Source organism: Nicotiana tabacum, chromosome 8 (genome assembly GCF_000715075.1).
Source record: "Nicotiana tabacum cultivar K326 chromosome 8, ASM71507v2, whole genome shotgun sequence".
NCBI classification, from domain to species: Eukaryota; Viridiplantae; Streptophyta; class Magnoliopsida; order Solanales; family Solanaceae; genus Nicotiana; species Nicotiana tabacum.
In genome coordinates this window covers 207,568,214-207,574,775 of record NC_134087.1, presented here as the reverse complement: position 1 = coordinate 207,574,775, position 6,562 = coordinate 207,568,214, and positions in this window count along the sequence as shown.

Here is a 6,562-nt window from a genome sequence, read left to right as displayed (position 1 = left end):
TACAAAAATAAGTTTACAGATTGTCTTTCTAATCTACAACTTAACTACCTTACTAAATAAGTATTTTTTTAAGAGATAAAAAAAGATTATTGGGACTCTAAAATATAATAATAATAATAATAATAATAATAATAATAATAACAATAATAATAATAATAATAATAATAATAATAACTTAGCTTGGTGACAACAAAGGGACAAACATGGCTACAAGGGTTCAAATTTTAATATATATGCTCCTTTCAGACAACCAAATGCCAGTGGAATTATATCTAATGCTTTGCAAAAATAAAAATAATTAAAGATGCTTAACACAATTTAATTAACTAACATATTGTTATAACATTATCAAACATTCAAGAGCATATAAAAATGAATTACAATAGAAGGATAAAGTTACTAATATTTTCCAGCTTCATTATCTTTCATTCCAACTCGATTTTATGAGTTTACATGGTTCGAAAATTACCTCGACAGCAGAAAAAAGAACAAATACAGCAGAGTCAACTCTTTCCAAGATCAACAGCAAAACAATTAAACGGGCAGCAACAACAGCAAAAGACAGCGACAACCGGCAGATTCAAACCCAAGAAAATAAACTAGAAATACCCCAGCAAAACAGTACAATTATGTAACTCCAGAAAAAAATTTCAAGACTACTCTATTTTCCTTAAACAAGTTTTTCACTTAAGAATCAACTCACAAAAGCTACTAAGGGATATTATAGCTACTAATTTTTTCTTTTTTTTTTTTGTGTGTCTAGAGCTCTCTCAGTAAGATGGAGTGTCCTCCTTTTATATCAAAACAATCAGCTATTTCAAAAAAAAATAAAAATCACTCTTTTTGACAGATTTTTCTACAAAATCTGCTCTTAAATTCAAAATGCCAGACTTTCTGGTTCAAATCTTGTCAAGTATTTCAAACAAAATCTGCTCTCCACTATTCAAAAACAGACTTTTATTCAAACAGTGTCCAAAAGTCTACATTTTCTTACCAAACAATTTGACTTTTGAGTGTTGTACTCAAAGAGTCTTGAAGTAGTAAATAAACAATTAAACAAGTACCATATACTCTTAAGTATTTTTCACTACCTCACTTTTATCAACACAAAACTATTTTACTACTTCAACAAGTGCAAAAACAGAAAATTTGACATTTCAAACTTCAAAAACTAATGCTAAAATAATTAATAATAGACAAAAATAAGATCTAAAAAAATAAAAATAAAATAAAAAATCAGCCACGAAAAATAATAGGATTTTTACCTTTTTATAATTCAATTGGCCGAAAAAATGGTGGTATGCCAAAAGAGGGTGTTCGGGGAGGTCGCCGGATTTTGGTCGCCGGATTTTCAGGGTAAAATTGGCATCAATAGCTAGGTCTTTAGGAGCTCTATCCATTGATGTTGGTATTGTGGGGTGGTAGTGGTTGGAGCTTCAATAATTTGGGCAAAAAAGTGACGGGAAAGTTTCCTAGATCTAAGATTCAAGGAGTATGAGGGATTTTTGAAGGATTTGGTTTGGAGATATAGAAAGAGGATGTTGTGGAGATTACATGGTGTGAATTTAGAGGTGGTCCGCAGCCGGCGGTGGCAGCGGCTTGGGGGGAGAGAGAAGAGAGAGTGATGAGAGGGAAAGAAGATAGAGGAAATAATGGAAAAATGGGGCAAATTTTTGGGGATTTTAGGCTTTAAATACCTAGGATGAAGATTAAACTAGGACCGTTGGATTAAATCAAGATGGGTGGATGAGATTGAATCTTGTCACTTAACCAAAACGACGTAGTTTCAAGACAAAACTACGTCGTTTTAAGCTCTTCTTGGCAGCCCCCTTTTGGACCGGGTTTGGGCTCTTTGGGCTCAAATTTTGGGCCAATTTTGGCACAATTTTAATTAAATTACACTAGCCCAAACCCTACCCCATTTATCAAACCATTACTCAACTCTTAAAACCTATACATACACAAATAAGAACAAACACACACACACACACACATACATATTATATATATATAAGGCAAAAATTAGGCATTTACAAGCCTTTTTAAAGATTTTCTTTATAAGGCAAAAATTAGGCATTTACAGTTACAGTTAAAGCGGGATAGCCACTTTTCTACTTCTATAATTGAAAAAATTGCCATTGTCCTAAAGAAGTTTCAAATTTTGAGTAGTGTCATGTAGTTTCACTTGTGAAATTTGAAACTACAATGACTATTTTCTGGTTAGATAGTTGAAAAATGGCTAGTGGGCGATATTCCTAGTACATTAAAATGAGATTAGAATTATCCTTTTTTTAATCAAATACTCTCTCCGGTCCAAAATAAGTGATTTTTTGGCTTTTTTCTTGTGGTCCAAAATAAGTGATTTTTCTAGATTTCAAGAGTGAATTAATTATTTTTTTCCTACATTGCCCTTGGAGCAATTAATGTTGGAGTATGTGTTAGGAGTGTTTATGTGAAGAGATAGTGAAGGTTAATATGATCAATTTCATTGCTAATTAATGTTAAAGGTGAATTTCTTAATATGTGTGAAAACAACAAAAAAATCACTTATTTCGGACCGGAGGGAGTATTGTGTTATTCTTGGAAAGCCTAAGATGTCAAAGAATTTGGTTCATTCATTGGACAACTGGATTGAGGATTCCAATGTGGAAATGACACCAGGTAGTCACTTTTAAGCATGTTATTTATAATATATCCACAGTTTAGAATATATTTAAAAATTAGTCAATTTTGCTCAAACTTTAGGACACGACGTCCTAGAGATTAAACGTCAAAGTTCAAACTTCAGGATATCGTGTCTTAAAGTTTGAAAATTATGTCCAGAAGTTCAAATCTCATGTCCTGAATTATAAATTAGTAGTTTAGAAATTCAGAACACTTAGTCCTGAATTTCAAATTAGCAGCTCAAAAATTCAGGACACTAATTCAAGATACTTAATTCTGAAATTTGGGTGAATTGACTAATCTTTAAATACATTATAAATTGTGAATTTATTTTAAATGGCAGGCACAAAAGTGACTATTGTTGCACTTTGTCTGATTCCAATTGCTTTAAGCCCACAATTCTTTGGGTTGGGATAAATACATGAATTGGGCTGTGCTAAGAATGTCTTTGCATGCAAAGAAAACAATGAGTTAGCTGGCTATTTATGTAAAGATCTTAAAAACAAACATATGATGAAAGTCCAACTCGTTAAGCAAAATACTGAACTCAGATCCATTTTCAATAATTTCTTGACAGTTGCCATTGATATTCTCATTTGGTAAAACTAAAGGATTTAGCTTATATACATTGATAGTAAAACTTTTATTTAATGTTACTAAAATATTTTAAGATGTTATAGTGGTATATATCCCATCTTATTTTTCACATTATTAATTTTACTTTTTACAGACTTATAGTGGCAAAAAATTCATATGTTACCGGCGTATAAAAGTTAAATTCTTTCTTGACTGGTTCAAATAGCCACTATGGTTATGATTAACCATAAATTAATTATCAGTATATAGATTCAAATGATTCATATAGTTAACCTAGATTAATTTTTAATGGAAGCATAGTCGATTGATATGTAAAATATGTGATTTTATATATCTAATTTTTATTTTGTAAATTTACTTTTAAGTAGCCAATTGATTTTCAATCTTCAACAATACTCTAAATACATCTTTTTGATAAGAGGCCGACTAAAGTGATTCTAATTCCATTCTCCACTTCCTTATGCTTTTGATGCAATTATATGCTTTTTTATGCCTTACTCAAGTCAAAGCATCAAGTAGAATTTTGAATACTAAATGCTAATTCCTTACGACTAGTAGCATTATACGTATATATTTAAAAATTTATTGAATCCACTTAACATAAGGGAAGATACTAGTAGAAAATGGGATTCAAAAATTGTTGTAAATCACAAATTTAAATCATATCATGAATGACATTTTAGTACGTTTTTGAATCCCCTTATTTGTTTTCTAGTTATTATAAATGCAAACAATATTGATTAATTTATTGTATAATTAAAATAAATGTAGCAACAGTGTTCTCCGGTTCTCAGATAAAAATAATCCCACAATAACCAATCAAATGAGAAAATTTTAAGTCTTTTTCTCAGAAGGATAAGTATCCAATGAATGGAGAAAAAGGAAATCCAAAACAAAAATGCCATGAATGATTGATGTATAAAGAAAGCTTAGTTTGAGAAAGTTAAAATTTAAGAATCTAATCCAAAATGGAGTTAATGGGATTTAGTAGAATATTAATCAGTTGAATACTTTGCCAGTTAAAAGATTCTTAAAGAATGCCTTACAACCCGTAAATGTACATTTCATTCGCTTTCCGCAAAGGCTAAAAAGAGAATAATATATTTCATAGGGCGGCTCAACAACATCCAAGGCCTAAAGCAAAGCCTTAATAAGAGGCCTTAATATATATATATATATATATATATATATATATATATATATATATATATATAATGAGAGAAATCTTGAAGTTTTTAGACAAGTGAGGATGTGAAATGAAAAAATTTAATGAATTTAACACTCATCACAACTGAAATGGAAAACCCAGAAAATATACTTCATCTTTCCCAACTTATGTGACTCCTTTTTTTTAAGTCAACCCCTTTCAATATTTAGTAATAATTCAACTTTAGATTTTCCTTTTTATCCTTAATGAGATGAATTCTAGCCCACAAATTTCTATGATTTATTTTAGATTACAAGTTTCAAAAGTCTTCCTTTATTTCATAAACTTCATGTCCAGTCAAACACTTTCATATAAATTGAGACGGAGAGAGTATACTTTATGTAAGAAAAATAAATAATAAGTTAGATTATTAGATATAGTTACGTGACTAACTAATGAATAGAGAAATATAATTCAGTAAAAATGTAAAATAAATTGACAGAAAACTATTTTGGCTATATTAATTAGAGTAAGAAATTGAGTTATTAAAAATTAATATGACAATAAAGAAATAAATTTATCAACAATAGAAAATAACTATACAAACAATATATTGTTATATATAGAAAAATAGTAATTTTGGGGCCCTTAAATTTTTGGGGCCTAAAGCAAGTCGTTTGGCCGCCCCTGATATTTTTTGTAGTAATGCAATAGAGAGAGTTCAATAATCCTTTTTAAAAACGGATATAGAATTTTAAATTTATGGTTCTAGATAGCTTGCTGAGTTCGGGATAATTATTTATATATATTATTTAAATTTTTTAACACAAAACACAGAATATGTATCAAAGTTATTGGTTCTGCCGAACCAGTTAATTATATTGGAGCTTTGTCCCTGAATCTTTCCCTTTTTATTTTTATCAATTTAGGCTATGGATAGAGTTGAATAATAGAATTTTGAATTCTTGATAACAGATATTCAAAGATCTGGGTAAGCTATAGTTGGCTATATATCGGATAACAAAGATGGAATATTATATTATATTTTAAACATAAATAAGTACATTTTAAGTTGCTAGGCTTTTCCAGAACACAATTATGTTTCCATCATATAGGTGTCATTTGTTTATTTTGATTGGTAGTTAAGTTTCCCTTGCCTTGCATATCCTCGTGCTTAAGAATTTATTAGGAAGATTAAGTGTGCAGTTAGTATCTTGTTAATCATGAGTATTATGAATTTCTTAATTAAGGGATCTCACTAATTGTTTTATGTAGGAAACACAAATTATATATAGTACCTAAGTACGTACTTTAAAAATAAACGAATCTCTCCCACCAAAGTAAACTTTTATCCTCCAAAAGTATTTTGCATCATACCATAGTGCTAAGGTTCATCTATTCCACATCGCATATTAGCATGTTAGCTATTATTTTTCATCAAATAATTAATTAATAGTTATTAAGAGATTTACCTATAATTACATAATAAGTCACATGATATATAATTTTTTTCACACCATCAACCATCAGTATAGAGAACTTAAACTCTTAAATATTGTATATACTCCCTATCAGTGGCGAAGCCAAGAATTTACTCAAGGGTATTCAAATTTGAAAGAAGTGAAAAAAATTCTCCAAGAAAGAGTGTTCAATATATGTTATATACCTTTAAAATCTAATATTTTACCTAAATACGCAGTGTAATTTTCCGACGAAGAGTGGTCAGTTGACCATCCTTTATAATATGTAGCTTCGTCTATGCTCCCTATGTCCTACTTTGTGTGATACAGTTCGGCGTACGAGGGTCAAACTATCTAATTTTTAAGTGAATTCTGACGTAGATTGTTCAAGGTTTTTAAAATAAAATTTTTATATTCAGAAACTAGATATAAAAAGAATATAAATTGCATTAACTAACAATTCGCAATATTTTTAAGGTATACGAAAAATTGCAACTTCTTTGGCTTTTCAAATGATAATTATGTCATATAAAGTGGAACGACAAGAGTGATAAGGTTTTGGAATGAGTTTGTAAAACTTTTTATAAGTTAGGCAGAGGTATTTAATTCTTTACGTGCCAGAAATCATAGCATGCATCTCATATATATGTGAATAATTATGCATGCATGAAAAAACAGCTTGGCAAAAGCTGGC